The sequence below is a fragment of the Artemia franciscana genome, unplaced genomic scaffold (genome assembly GCF_032884065.1).
Source record: "Artemia franciscana unplaced genomic scaffold, ASM3288406v1 PGA_scaffold_30, whole genome shotgun sequence".
Classification (NCBI taxonomy): domain Eukaryota; kingdom Metazoa; phylum Arthropoda; class Branchiopoda; order Anostraca; family Artemiidae; genus Artemia; species Artemia franciscana.
This window is the reverse complement of record NW_027062662.1, coordinates 576,436-592,051: the sequence shown is the minus strand read 5'-3', so window position 1 is coordinate 592,051 and position 15,616 is coordinate 576,436. Positions and strand designations below refer to the sequence as shown.

Below are 15,616 nucleotides of genomic sequence, written 5' to 3'. Positions count from 1 at the left end.
ACGCTCGTTAAAAATTAAAATTCTAGTTGCCTTTTTAAGTAACCGAAAATTTGGAGGGCAACTAGGCCTCCTTTCCCACCCTTTATCTCAAAATCGTCTGATCAAAACAAAGAGAGAGCCATTTGGCAAAAAAGGTAATACGCTAATTTTGTTTTAATTATTCCTCTGGGGTGAGCTAAAATAAAAACATGCATTAGTTCAAAAACGTTCAAAAATTAAATTAAAAAAACAAGTTTTTTAACTGAAAGTAAGGAGCTACATTAAAACTTAAAACGACAGAATTTACTCCGTGTATAAAAGGGGCTGTTCCTCCCTCAACGTCCCGCTCTTTGCGTTAAAGTTATTTACTGTTTAATAAAGTAGGATTGAGAGAAAGAGTAAAACTTTAGTGTAAAGAGCGGGATGTTAAGGGAGGAACAGCCCCTTTCATACACAGAGTAATTTCTGTTCGAATTTAAGTTTTAATGTAGCTCCTTACTTTCAGTTAAAAAAAACTTTTTTTTTTTATTTAATGTATATTAAAGCAGGTTCGAAAATATAGGTTATGTGATAGCCTCCGGAAATATTATTTTTCTTGATAATATGTTTAGTTATATATTAGTCTATATGTCACAATGACCTGGTGTTATTTTATTTACTGCACAAATACAGAGGAAGGCAGATACCCCCTAGGACAACAATATTTTTGGTGAATTCCTGCTCCAAAATTTATTATTATGGTTGATAAGATTATTTGGAGATTTCTGATAAATGCTTGCGTTTTTATGTGCAATTTTCATTTTAAAAGCATAGTTGTATAGGATTGGGAGTTCCCCTAATATATAGATTATGCACAATGTCATTAAAACTCACAAAAAGGTAAAGATTTATTTTCTGCAAATGAAAGCACAGAGCGACATTAAGATTAGACCTAACAGGAGGTATCATGCATAAGGGATATCACCTCCCTTTTATGCTTATACTACACTTTTTGCAGTCTGATTTTTTTTTCTCCAAATATGGTAAACTTTTTACGATATTCCTATGCCTTTTCTCCAGCCCCAATTGGCCTACACACTATCCTACGGTACTAGTTGTTCATGGGTGAATCTAAAGTTGATGAATTTTTGCAAAATATTTACTCTACTTATCAAATGCTAAGTATTTTCTTCAAGATTATTTATATTTTTAAATATTATCATATTTATATTTTGAAAAATACATTTTGCAGATCCCTAGTTTATTTTCTTTTACGCCACCCTCATTGTCTTACCTTTAAGCAAGCCAATTCCTATTTTCACCTTTCACAGTCAATTCGAAACTGAACAAAATTTGTTTTAATGCCTTATTATCTTATTATAATTAGCAATAATGGAACAAGTCTCTATGACTTAATGAATTTATTCATGGCTTTTCTTAATCGTTAATAAGATCAGTAAAAAAGATTTGGAACAGAATATATTTATTTGGTATAAATCTAAAGATTAACAAAGAGGTCAATTCCTTAAAATATTTGCAAAGACATTCTCGACTAAAACAAGCTTAATTTTATTTTTTTTTTAATCTACATAATTACAAAAAAAAAAGAAAATGCTGACTCCTAGATCTTTTGAAAAAAAACTATTACCAAATTAAAAAAAAATTACTTGTTTATTAAAGAGGGGCACCATCGCTGAAAGAGGGATTGACTTGAGGAGGAGATGTGCGGGATAAGGTAATTTTTTCTTTTCTTTTTTAAGTTGATTTATTGGTTTAGGATGTTTCTCTTAATGTTTATGCAGGTAATAACGCGTTAGAAAAAATTATATTTCCTCTAGCGTTGTGATTTATATTTGCAATGGTTAATACTTTTGTTTATTATGTTAAATAAAGTAAGAAAAAAATGTAGATAATTTCCCTGAAAACAAATACATTGGGTGTGTACTTTCACTCGAAGCTCCCAGATTTCTGATGGAGCTTGTTTTACTTTTGTACATTTTACCCTTTTCTGTCTTGTGTTTATTTTTCTTCGCCCTCACAAGAATTTGGTTAATCCCTCAGAAAGGAAATTGAATCAAAAGAATCGTATTTTAATGGTGATTAAATCAAAACAAAACAAGTTTTTTTAACGGAAAGTAAGGAGCGTCATTAAAACATAAAACGAACAGAAATTACTTCGTATATGAAAAGAATTACTTCGTAAATTATTCATTTGCGGAGAGCCAAAATCAAAACATGCATTGATTTTCTCAAGTTTTTCTCGCAAATATTCTCAGGCTCGTAACTTTTGATGGGTAAGACTAAACTTGATCAAACTTAAATATTTAAAATCAGAGTTAAAATGCGATTCTTTTAACGTAGCTATTTATATCAGAATTCAATTTTTTAGAGTTTTGGTTAGTATTGAACCGGGTCGCTCCTTACTACAGCTCGTTACCACGAACTGTTTGATACCTAATTACTGAATTTGCAATTTTACTCAAGGTATCAAATACAAAAAAAAATCAAATTAAATAATTCAAAGTAAATATAATTCATTCAAATATATTTATAGCGTTTTCTTATTTGGCTTTTTCGGTACCACGAACTGTTTGATTTTAAATATACAAGTTTCATCAAGTTTAGACTTATCCATCAAAAGTTACGAGCCTGAGAAATTTCGCCTTATTTTAGAAAATAGAGGGAAACACCCCTCAAAAGCCATAGGTGGTTAACGAAAATACGCTATCAGATTCAATGTATCAGAAAATACTACAAATCTACAAAAGTGTGGAATTTTATATTTTTTTTTCCACAAGACAGGTGACGGATGCGTGTTTATATGTTGTTTTTTTCCCCAGGGATAATCGTATCGAAACAATGGCTTTAGAATGTCGCGAGAGATCTCATTCTAACGGAAATTGAAAGTTCTAGTGCCCTTTTTAAGTGACCACAAAAATTCGAGGGCCCCTAGGCCCCCTCCAATGCTCATACTTTCCCCAAAGTCACTGAATAAAAATTCTGAGATAGCCATTTTTTCAGCATTGTCGGAAAAATCTTAAAACTATGTCTCTTGGGGACGGCATACTCCCCCAGAGTCCCCTTGGGAAGGGGCTGCAAGTTACAAACATTTACCAGTGGTTACATATAGTAACGGTTTTTGGGAAGGGTACAGACGCTTTCAGGGGGATTTTTGGTTGGGGGGAGGAGTTGAGGGGAGGGGGTTATGCGGGGGGAACTTTCCATGTAGGAATTAGTAATGGGGGAAGACAATTTCCATGAAGGGGGAGCAGGATTTCTTAGCATTTTTTTAGAAAATAATGAAAAAAAAATATGACGAAGTTTTTTTCAACTGAAAGTAAGGAGCACCATTAAAACTTAAAACGAACAGAAATTATTACGCATATGAGGGGCTCACCTCCTCCTAACACCTCGCTCTTTACTCTAAAGAAAATTTATTAATTTCAACTATTTATTCTATGGCCTTTGTGGTTCAGGGGTCATTCTTAAGGCATTGGGACAAAATTAAGGTTTAGTGTAAAGAACGAAGCACTGACGAGGGGGTGAACTCCCTCATATACGTAATAAAAACATACGAATATAGAAGTTCGTTACGTAAGTTAATTCGTAAGTTACGTATAATCAAACAGTTCGTGGTAACGAACTGTAGTAAGGAGCGACCCGGCTCAATAGTAACCAAAACTCTAAAAAATGGAATTTTGATACCAATAGCTATATCAAAAGAATCGCATTTTAATGCTGGTTTTAAATATATAAGTTTCATCAAGTTTAGTCTTACCAATCAAAATTTACGAGCCTGAGAAAATTTGTGTTATTTTAGAAAATAGGGGGAAACACCCCCTATTTTCACCCCCTATAAAAGTCATAGAATCTTAACGAAAATCACACCATCAGATTCAGCGTATCAGAGAACCCTATTGTAGAAGTTTCGAGCTCCTATCTACAAAAATGTGGAATTTTGCATTTTTTGCCACAAGACAGATCACGGATGCGTGTTTATTTGTTTTTTTGTTGTTTTTTTCCCAGGGGTGATCGTATCGACCCAGTTGTCCTAGAATGTTGCAAGAGGGCTCATTGTAACGGAAATGAAAAGTTCTAGTGCCCTTTTTAAGTGACCAAAAAAATTGGAGGGCACCTTGGCCCCCTCCCACGCTAATTATTTTCCCAAAGTCAACAGATCAAAATTCTGAGATAGCCATTTTATTCAGCGTAGTCGAAAAACCTTATAACTATGTCTTTGGGGACGACTTACTCCCCCACAGTCCCCGTGGGAGGGGCAACAAGTTACAAACTTTGACCTGTGCTTACATATAGTAATGGTTATTGGGAAGTATACAGGCGTTTTCAGGAGGATTTTTTTGGTTGGGGGGAGGGGTTGAGAAGAGGGGGATATGCTGGGGGAACTTTCCATCGAGAATTTGTCATGGGAGAAGAAAACTTCCATGAAGGGAGAGCAGGATTTACTAGCATTATTTAAAAAAAAAATTAAAAGATAAATGTGAAAAAGCTTTTTCAGCTGGAAGTAAGGAACAGCAATAAAACTTAAAACAAACAGAAATTATTACCCATATAAGGGGCTCACCTCCTTATGATACCTAGCTCTTTACGCTAAAGTATTTTTAGTAATTCCAACTATTTATTCTACGGCTTTTGTGATTCAGGGGTCATTCTTAATGAATTGGGATAAAATTTAAGCTTTAGTGTAAAGAGCGAGGTACTGACGATGGGGCGAATCCCCTCATATATGTAACAAAAACATGAGAATACAAAAGTTCTTTACGTAAGCTAATTTATAAGTTACGTAAATCTTTTACCAATAAAAAGATTCGTAAAAAATTAAAAGTTCTAGTTGCCTTTTTAATTAACCAAAAAATCGGAGGGCAACTAGGCTTCGCCCCCGCTCTTTTTTTTCAAAATCATTCGATCAAAATTATGAGAAAGCCATTTAGCCCCCCCCCCCAAAAAAAAAAATATGCAAAATTTCGTTTTGATTATTCCTCTGCGGAGAGCCAAAATCAAAACATGCATTGATTCAAAAACGTTCAGAAATTAAATAAAAAAAGCGAGTTTTTTTAACTGAAAGTAAGGAGCGACATTAAAACTTAAAACGCACAGAAATTACTTCGTATATGAAAGAGGCTGCTTCCTCATCAACGCCCCGCTCTTTACGCTAAAGTTTTTTACTGTTTTAAAAAGAAGAATTGAGAGAAAGAGTCAAACTTTAGCGTAAAGAGCGGGGCGTTGATGAGGAAGCAGCCTCTTTCATATACGAAGTAATTTCTGTGCGTTTTAAGTTTTAATGTCGCTCCTTACTTTTAGTTAAAAAAACTCGTTTTTTTTATTTAATTTTACTAATAGAAACGTTCTTAAAAATTAAAAGTTCTAGTTGCCTATTTAAAAAACCAAAAAATTGGAGGGTAACTAGGCCTACTTCAGCCCTCCTTTTTTTCCTCGAGAAAGCCATTTAGCCCAAAAAAAAAAAAAAAAAAAATTAATATGCAAATTTTTTTAATTATTCATGTGTGGAGAACCAAAATAATAACATACGTTAATTCAAAAACGTTCAGAAATTAATTAAAAAAAATAATTTTTTTGACTGAAAGTTAGGAGCGACATTAAAATTGAAAACGAACAGAAATTACTCCGTATGTGAAAGGAGCTGCCCCCTCCTCAACGCCTCGCTCTTTACGCTAAACTTTGACTTTTTGTATCAACTCTTCTTTTTAAAACAGTAAAAAACTATAGCGTAAAGAGCGGGGTGTTGAGGAGGGAACAGCGCATTTCACATACGGAGTAACTTCTGTTCGTTTTGAGTTTTAATGTCGCTCCTTACTTTCAGTTAAAAAAAAACTTGTTTCTGCTTTATTTAATTTGGGAAGAGGAACCATAAGTAAAAGTGATTTGTGCCAATAGTAAGTAAAGCTCTAGAAAACTGAATTTTGAAAACAGTATATGTATCCGAAGAGCTGCCGTTTTATGTAACTAATTTTAAAAGACTCCTTCCACAAAAAAAAGATTTTCAAAGAAAAGCTCTGATCTACTTTAAACCAAAGCAGGGCACATTTTTCCAAAACTGTCACAATTTGGTATTAAAATATTTATGAAACCCAAGAAGAATAGAAATTACAATAAATATCCAATTCAAACTCAAAACTAGCTGAAACTACCTCAAAGGTATGTAGGGCTAATGTCTCGTGTGCCTTTTCTTTAGAACATAATTTACATTTTACTGAAAACGATTTTTATTTTGAGCAGTATTTTAATTTCTCGTGACGTAAAATAAAAAAGAGAAAAAAACCCTAATGACCTAATTACCGAAAGAACAATTGCATGTGAATTTTCAGTTTTCAACAATTTTAGAAAATAATTGGATCATAATGCTTTGGATTGATGGGTGCAAGAGTAAAATTTTCAGATATTTGAGTTAAAAGTCTGGATACTGTTTCAGGTTTCAGCTGACAGAATTCTAACCACCATCACGCTAAAAACCTTTAAAATTGAAAAATATAATTCTCCTCGGCATACCATCCTCTTTCTTCATGGGCTCTGGCAAGGGGGGCAGGGGGCATAGCCCCTGGGAAATTTGGGACTATAAAGTAATTATAAGGAAACCGAAGAAAAAAGAGCAGAATAAGAGGATATATTTAAAATTTACCGTAATGAACGAGGTGTTGAGTAGGGACGATCCCCTCGTATACGTAATAATTTCCGTTCTTTTTAAGTTTTAATGATGCTCCTTACTTTCGGTTGAAGAACTTGTTCTATTTCAATTTAACCACTTATCGTTTTTCAGATAACGCCAGGATACCTGGCTCCATCTCCACGGAAAATCACCCTCCCGACGGAAATATCCTCTGTGCAATTTCATCCTGGCGAAAAGCTACCCTGGACGATTACACTTAGCATCACCACACCAAACATAGAATTGGTAAAGAGAAGCAAGGCATTTAAAGAAAGTTCATTTAGGGATTCTGGCAAATTCACCCAGTGTAAAACTCCCTCTGAAAATTTCACCCCCTGGAAACTTCCGTCTCCACGAAAAATTCTCCTTATTCAAAATCGTCTCAGCAGAAAATTCGTCCTCCCCTCCCTACCTGAAAAATATATGCATACTTGCCAATAGCAAATAAAACAATGAATAAATTTCATAACTTAAAAACTTTTCCTCAGGGGATGTAGGGGGTAATTTTATCTCTAAATACATAGTTATTGGGCCTTTCAATTATGCTGAAGAAAAGAGCTATCTCAAAGTTTTGACCAGATGATTTTTGGAAAAAATTGGTATGGGTGTGGTCTTAGTTGCCCTCCAATTTTTTGGTCACTTAAAAAGGGTACTTCAAACGAAGGCATTATTTGAAAACCGATAGAAATTAAATAAAAAACAACTAATTTTTCAAATAAAAGTAATGAGCAAAATTAAAACAAACATAAACTATCCCGTATATGAGGGTGTATCCCCCTCTTCCATATATTCTTCTTTACGCTAATTTTAACTTTTTTGTCCCAATCATCTAAAAACAACTCCTGAAACACAAGAGCCATTTTTCAAAATAAAAAAGAAACTTTGGCGCGAAGAGCAATGTATTCAGGAGGGGGCCGTTGTCCCCTTACATACGGGAAAATTTACCTTATTTTAAGTTTTAATGTCACTTCTGGCTTTCATATGATTTTTTTTTATTATTTAGTCACAGAAAGGCTGAACCCATTTTCAGGGGAAAATATTGACATGCAGCTGATTTGAATAGCCACAAATAGCTAGTAGCTGATTTTAATTTGTCCTGAGTACGATTAATTCCATATCAGGGATATTGTAATGTTCATTCATGCAATGGAAGTCTTTATTTAATTTAAAATTTGGAAAAATAACTCAAAACACTCTTTAGTTGCAGATTTAGCTATTGAATTTCGTCAAACTTTAAATTTAATTTGAGCAAAAAACTTATTAGAAATATCGAAATAGATGTATTGATAATTGAATATCGAAATTAAAAATATCAATATATCGATATATTGTTAAAACAAATTATCGCCCAACACTAATTATTACCATCTGGTGTTTTAGGATTATGCCCATGTTCAAGTGTCAGTATGCTGTTTCTTGCTTAGTCTCTATGCAACAGTGAATGGTGAAAAATCTATTGTCACTCCAAACTTAACTTTTAGTCTTATCTACCAAACGAATGGTGCTTTTGGAAATTAGTTTAAGCATACAGGATTTTGTGCATTAGACTTCGTTAGGAATTGATTGAAAATCTCTGAAAAAGACAATTATAATGTTTTTTAAGCAGGTTTCAAAAAATTTCGAAGAACATTTTTACTTGATATGATAATTCTGGTTCGGTGAACGGATAGGCAAATACCCTGAGGAAAATAGTGAGTCTAATAGAAAATCTGTCATTAGCTGTTAATAAAGAAACATAATAGTCCAGGACTTCTAGCTCAAAAAGGGGTCGAACCCGGACAAAATTGCGATATAAACGAAAATGATACCAAAATAATCAGAAAAAAATTCTGTACAACATTTTAAAAGTCCTCGTAAATCCGAGTGGGGCGAGAACCCGAAAAACAGGGGAAATGTGGGGGAAAATAGGGGAAATGCTGAAATATGCCCAGAAAATAGTCTAAAGTGTGTTTTCTGGGGTTTTCACATACGCTGATTACGAAATTGACATCCGAAATTCAGTATAAAAAAAAGAGTACTATGGAAAATGGGGAACAGTGAAAAGAGAAGAGAAAAGAGAAGAACAGGAGGTAGGGGTAGAAAGTGGTTCGAGAGATATTTTCTGGGGTATTCCTATCTGGTGATTACGAAATTGAGAAATTAAATGATATAAAAAATTGATTAACATAAAACGGAGAAATGGAGGGGGTGGGAAAGGGGCAATATACAGGGTAGGGGTGGAAAGCATGTGGAAATGTGTTTTCTGGGGTTTTTCTATTTGCTGATTATAAAATTGGCATCTAAAACAAAGTACGATAACAAATACAGAAGACTTATAGAGGTTCGGCTACCCCATAGGTTAGGAAAAGGCAAAAAAAAGAAAAAAACTCGAGAAAGAAATATGGAAGATACTGAAATTACATTATTCAGTATTCCTCGCCATTATCAACAAGCGCGTTGGTTAGCTAATCCATATTATGCGTGGCTGCTTACACATATGACATGGTAGCAGGATAAATCAGGTACGACGAGATTTTTTTCCTGGCATAATGCGTCAGCCAGACAAACCTGCACTAGCGAAATCTATATGGTAAGAAGCAAAAACGGACTTGATTCACCACCTGCCAGTGTCAGATCGTGTCACTGTAGTTGATGGAGGTTGGCTGCTTCAGCAAGTACCTTGGAACATTGGTGATACTTATGATTCAATCTGTGACAGCTATGTTAGTTATTTTACTCGACACTGTTCCTTCCCTACTGTTGTCTTCGATGGATACAGCGCTGGTCCAACCACGAAAGATGCTACGCACAACCGACGGTGTAAGGAAAACCAGCATCAACTGATCAATTTGAGTTTAGGGATGAAGCTCCAGAAAAAGAAGGAAGAGTTTTTGAGCAACTCTCAGAACAAACAGCGAATTATAAGCTATATCGGGGAAAAACTCAGAGCCAAAGAATTTGAAGTCGTCCATGCGAAGGACGATGCTGAATATTTAATCGTGAAGACTGCCATAATGAAAGCAAAAAACTCTGAAACAATAGTTCTTGGCAACGACACTGACCTCCTGATTCTACTCTTGTATCGCCTCCTGCCTATAGCAAAAACACTTTACTTCGAATCGTCAACGAATGCAAAAGAAGTGATAACACGGTTCTGGTGCCTCAACAAAGCGCAAAAAATGGGAGAAGTATCCAGGCTGCTTCTGGTAGGGCACACACTCTTGGGATGTGACACAACCTCATGAGTTTTCAGACTTGGAAATCAAGCTGTGATGCCTCTTTTGAAAAATAGGGAAGTGTTCAGAAAAAAAAAATACGAAGTGTTACTGGATGAATCATCGTCCAAAGATAAAAGTTTGAAAGCGGGTGAATATCTTCTCCTCAGCTTTTATAAAACACGACCTAACAAAAATCTCACTAAGCTGCGACAACTAATTTTCTTGGAAAAAGTTTCTTCGTCTAATGCTGCGGCGTTTGTTAAGCCTGAAAGACTTCCGCAAACCAAAGCTGCAGCTTCATTCCACTCCCAGCGAGTGTGCCTCCAGGTATTCCATTAGAAAAGGGAACCAGCTGACCTCGAACCGACTCACGGGGGTTGGGTCCTTAGAGACCATAAATGCTCACCTGTAATGACTTATTTGATGCTCACACCTCACACTCTTTTGAGTGTCATGAGATGCAACTGTAAGACAGGCTGCGCGAACTCGTGATGAAGCTGCAAGAAAAATGGATTAGCTTGTACGTTCGCGTGCGGAGAATGTCAGGGTACATTCGTCTTCGACAACGAGATTGTCGAAGACGAGGAGCTCGACTAGTGATATCAATGCTGTGTTTTTCAAGTCAACTATACTGCCTTAAAAAGCGCATATTTTACCTATAGTTACTGAAGTTCTTTTTTTTAGTTTTTTATTCAACGATATTGCCTTCGAAAGTGCAAATTTTACCTATAATAGCTGAAGTTTTATATTGTGATCACTGCCAAGCGGTTTTTAGTAATTCATGTGGTTGTAAGAAATATCTATGATTCAAGAAAGTAAAAGTTTGATACTCAAGCGAGTTATTTTGTCCATAGGTCTACTTATTAGCCATTAGTTCCGTTATTTCCTCCAGTTTTGTTCAGTTTTCATGGTTCTCGTTTTCTTTCCTTCATTTTGGGTGTCTGTTTCGTAATCAACAGATAGGAAAACCCCAGAAAACACATTTCAAACTGATTTCTACCCCTGACTTCAATTACCCCTTTCTTCCCCTATTTCTACCTTTTTCCTCGTTATGGCTCATGTTCTTTATTTCATATTTTATGTCAGTTTCGGGATCAGCAGATAGAAAGACCACAGAAAATATATTTCAAAGTGCTTTATACCCCTACCCTGTGTCTTTAAATTTTTTCCCCTCTTCCCCCTGTTCCTCTCTTTTTCCTTAGTACTTTTATTCTATACATAATTGCTGATGTCATTTTCGTGATCAGCGTATGGGAAAGCCCTAGAAAACTCACTTTGAACTAATTTCTGGGCATGTTAGGCAGTTTTCTCAATTCTGCATTTCCCCCGCATTTCCCCCTTACCCCTGTTTTTCGGGTATTCACCCCACTTGGATTTATGTGGAATTTCTGTATGTTCTACAGAATTTTTTTTTATCATTTTGGTACCATATTCGTTTATATTGCAATTTTATCCGGTTCAAACCCTAAAAGTCCTGGACTATGAGTAGACATCACAAGGATACTCCATCTACTACTACTACTACTAATAACTCACTGCAGCACCAAGCCGCCTGAGGCCAACACAGCTACGCACGCTCTTCCTCCAACCTAATCTATTTAAAGCCTTCCTCTTTACACCCTCACAGGAAGTTCCCATTTCCTTTAAATCCTTATTTATGACATCCTCCCAACCCAGACAAGGACAACCTGCTTTCTGTGTAGCCCCAGACGGTTGGCCAAAAAGGACAGTCTTTGGTAATCTGTCATCCTTCATCCGTAAAACGTGGCCTAGCCATCTCAACCTTGCTTTCATTATAGCCCCAGAGAGCGGGATTGAACCACACTTTTCGTACAACCTACTGTTTGAAATACGGTCAGTCAGCCTGGTACCCAGAACAATCCGTAGGCAATTTCTCTGGAAAACATCTAGTAAATTTTTGTCTGCTTTTCGGAGTGCCCATGCTTCGGAGCCATATTTGACCACTGTCATCACTGTAGCTTCCAATATTCTAATCTTGGTTTGTAGGCTTATCTTTCTATTCTTCCAAACTTTTTTTAACTGTGAAAAAACACCCTGGGCCTTAGCTATTCTACTTTTAACATCCAAGAAAAAAATTAAAAAAAAAAAAGAACTACAGAGATTCACAAAGAAATATTTTTAAAGGAAACAAAGATGAGACGAATTTGTGTGAATAGTCATGGCACTAAAGAAAGTCGCTGCATAGTGATGGCGTTAAAGACTACAGACAAAAAATTTATTTGTGGTTTTAGCTGGAGTTATGCGTAATTCGTGTGACATAGTTTAGAAAACAGCAAATACACTTAACAGATTTAAAGCCTCCCTCCCTTTGGTACTTTACAATTCAAAAATTTTCGGTTTTTGTGTTTAAAATAAGTTTCTATGTATTGTCAGCTTCTGTGTTTAAAGCTAAGCCTCTCTGTATATGCAAGTTCTTTGGAGACAGGTATTAGCTCGTCAAAACAAACAGTCATGATTTATTGATGACAATGAAGGACGAAAGGAAATTTAAGAATAATTTTGTGTTTTGTGTCCTTTTAGTGTAATTTAATGAAAAAACAAGTTTTTTTTTAGCTGCAAGTAAGGAGCGACATTAAAACTTAAAACGAACAGATGTTACTCCGTATCTGAAAGAGGTTGTCCCTTCCGAAACGCCCCGCTCTTTACGCTAAAGTTTGACCATGTCACAACTCTACTTTTCAAAACAATAATCAATAAACAATTGATTCTTTCACAACTCTACTTTTTAAAACAATAAAAACTTTAGCTTAAAGAGCTAGGCGTTGCGGAGGGGACAAACTCTTTCATATACAAAGTACTTTCTGTTTGTTTTAAGTTTTAATGTCGCTCCTTACTTGCAGCTAAAAAAAATTGTTTTTTAATTAAAATTCTGAACGTTTTAGAATTAACGTATGTTTTGATTTTGGCTCACCGCCCATGAATAATTAAAACGAAATTTGCATGCTATTGTTTTTTTTTTGCTAAATGGCTTTCTCATAATTTTGATCGGATGATTTTGATAAATAAAGAGTGGGGGAGGAGGCCTAGCTGCCTCACAATTTTTGGCTACTTAAAAATGCAACTAGATTTTTTTTTACTTTTTGTACGAACGTTTTTTTAGTAATAAACATACGTACCTTACGAATTAACTTACGTAACGAACGAAATTTGTTGCTAGAAATTCTCTTCCTTCATGAAAATTTCCTCCATGGAAAGATCCTCCCACTTAACCCCCTCCACCCGACCACCTCCCTTCAACGCAAAAAGTCCCCCTGAAAATGTCTGTACCGTTCCCAATAACCATTAATATATGTAAACAATGGTCAAAGTTTGTAACTTGCAGCCCCTCTCATAGGGACTGTGGGGATTAAGTCGTCCAGAAAGACATAATTATCAAGTTTTTCTAATATGTTGCCCAAAATGGCTATCTCAAAATTTGCGTGGATTGCTAGGTACCTTAAAAAAAGAAACAAAAATAAAACAAAAAACAAATAAACACGCACCCGTGATCTGTCTTCTAGCAAAAAATACAAAATTTCATATTTTGGTAGATAGAAGCTTGTAACTTCTACAGTAGGGTTCTCTGATACACTGAATTTGATGTTATGATTTTTGTTAAGATTCTGTGACTATTAGAGGCTGTTTTCCCCTATTTTCAAAATAAGGCAAATTTTCTCAGGCTTGTAACTTTTTATGGGTAAGACTAAACTTGGAAAAACTTATATATTTAAAAGCAGCATAAAATGCGATCCTTTTGATGTAACTTCTGATATCGAAATTCCATTTGTCGGTTCCTATTTAGCCGGGTCACTCCCTACTATATTTGGTTACCATGAATTGTTTGGCCAAACAGATAGATCTTTTTTTCAATTTAAAGTAAAAAAAAATTCAATTTTTTAGTTTAAAGTTTCTTTTTTTCAATTTAAAGTAAGGAGCAACATTAACACTTAAAATGAACAGAAGTTAGTCCGTATATGAGAGGGATTACCCCCTTAACCCTCACTCTTTACGCAAAAGTCTTAATGATATTTAAAAATATTTTTCATTCAAATTCAACGTTTTTTTGTGTTTGAGTTGCCTCCCTTGTTTGGTACTGATTAAAACAGGAGCTAAGAGCTCATATTTCACTTGTGACGATATCGGAAGAGCCAAGAGCTCATATGGTATGAGCTCTAGCAAAATTTTAAGAATCAATAGATTGCTTTAAAAGGAAAATCAGAGGCTTAATACCGGCCGGGAGTTTCACGTTATAACATACCTCAATTTCACATTTTCCAAGAATTCCGGCTTCCCCCTCCAACTCCCTTCAATGTCACCGGATCTGATCGGGATTTAAAGTTAGAGTTTTAAAGCTAAAGACCCTTCTAGATATCAAGTTTCATTAAGATCTGATAACATGTTCGTAAGTTACAAATACCTCATTTTTTCTAATTTTTCCGAATTACCCCCCCCCAACTCCACCGAAGAGAGCGTATCCCGTCTGGTTATGTCAATCACCTATCTTGGACTTGTATCTATTCTTTCAACCAAGTTTCACCCTGATCTCTCCGCTTTAAGCGTTTTCCAAGATTTTCGATCCCCCTCTAATGACACTGGGCCCGGTCAGGATAAGAAACGAGAGATCCCAGTTTCGAGGTCCTTCTAAATATGAAATTTCATTGAGATACGATAACTCTTTCGCAAGTTAAAACTACCTCATTTTTTTCTATTTTTTAGAATTAACCTCCTCCCCCAACTCTCCCAAAGAGAGCAGATCTGTTCCGGTTATTTCAATCCCGTATGTAGGACTTGTGTTTATTTTTCCCACCAATTTTCGTCCCGATCCCTCCACTCTAAGCATTTTCCAAGAGTTTAGGTTCCGCCCCCCCAACATCCCCTTCACCGGATAAGGTTGAAATTTAATATAAGAGCTCTGAGACATGATATCCTTCCAAACATCAAATTTCATTAAGATCCGATCACTCCTTCGTAAGTTAAAAATACCTCATTTTTCAGAATTAACCCTCCTCCCTACTCCCCCAAAGAGAGCGGATCCGTCCTGGCTATGTCAATCACGTATTTAGGACTTGTGCTTATTTTCCCGCCAAGTTTCATCCCAATCCCTCCATTCTAAGCGTTTCCCAAGATTTTAGGTCCCCCCCCAATGTCACCAGATCCAGTCGGGATTTAAAATAAGAGCTCTGAGACACGATATCCTTTCAAACTTCAAATTTAATTAAGATCCAATCACTCCTTCGTAAGTTAAAAATACCTCATTTTTCAGAATTAACCCTCCTCTCTACTCCCCCAAAGAGAGCGGATCCGTCCCGGCTATGTCAATCACGTATTTAGGACTTGTGCTTATTTTCCCGCCAAGTTTCATCCCAATCCCTCCATTCTAAGCGTTTCTCAAGATTTTAGGTCCCCCCCCCCCCAATGTCACCAGATCCAGTCGGGATTTAAAATAAGAGCTCTGAGACACGATATCCTTTCAAACTTCAAATTTAATTAAGATCCAATCACTCCTTCGTAAGTTAAAAATACCTCATTTTTCAGAATTAACCCTCCTCCCTACTCCCCCAAAGAGAGCGGATCCGTCCCGGCTATGTCAATCACGTATTTAGGACTTGTGCTTATTTTCCCGCCAAGTTTCATCCCAATCCCTCCATTCTAAGCGTTTCCCAAGATTTTAGGTCCCCCCCCCAATGTCACCAGATCCAGTCGGGATTTAAAATAAGAGCTCTGAGACACGATATCCTTTCAAACTTCAAATTTAATTAAGATCCGATCACTCCTTCGT

The 15,616-nt window shown here is 35.9% G+C and overlaps 1 protein-coding gene across 1 annotated transcript in view; it reads right to left on the bottom strand.

The window, feature by feature from the left end:
- LOC136041577 (glucose dehydrogenase [FAD, quinone]-like) overlaps positions 1-1,289 on the bottom strand; it is a 53,599-nt gene extending 52,310 nt beyond the window's left edge. The window contains exon 1 of the mRNA XM_065726269.1: positions 1,253-1,289. The gene's annotated coding sequence lies outside the window, so the exon portion shown is untranslated. The remainder of the gene's footprint in view (positions 1-1,252) is intronic.
- Between the last annotated feature and the right edge of the window lie 14,327 nt (positions 1,290-15,616).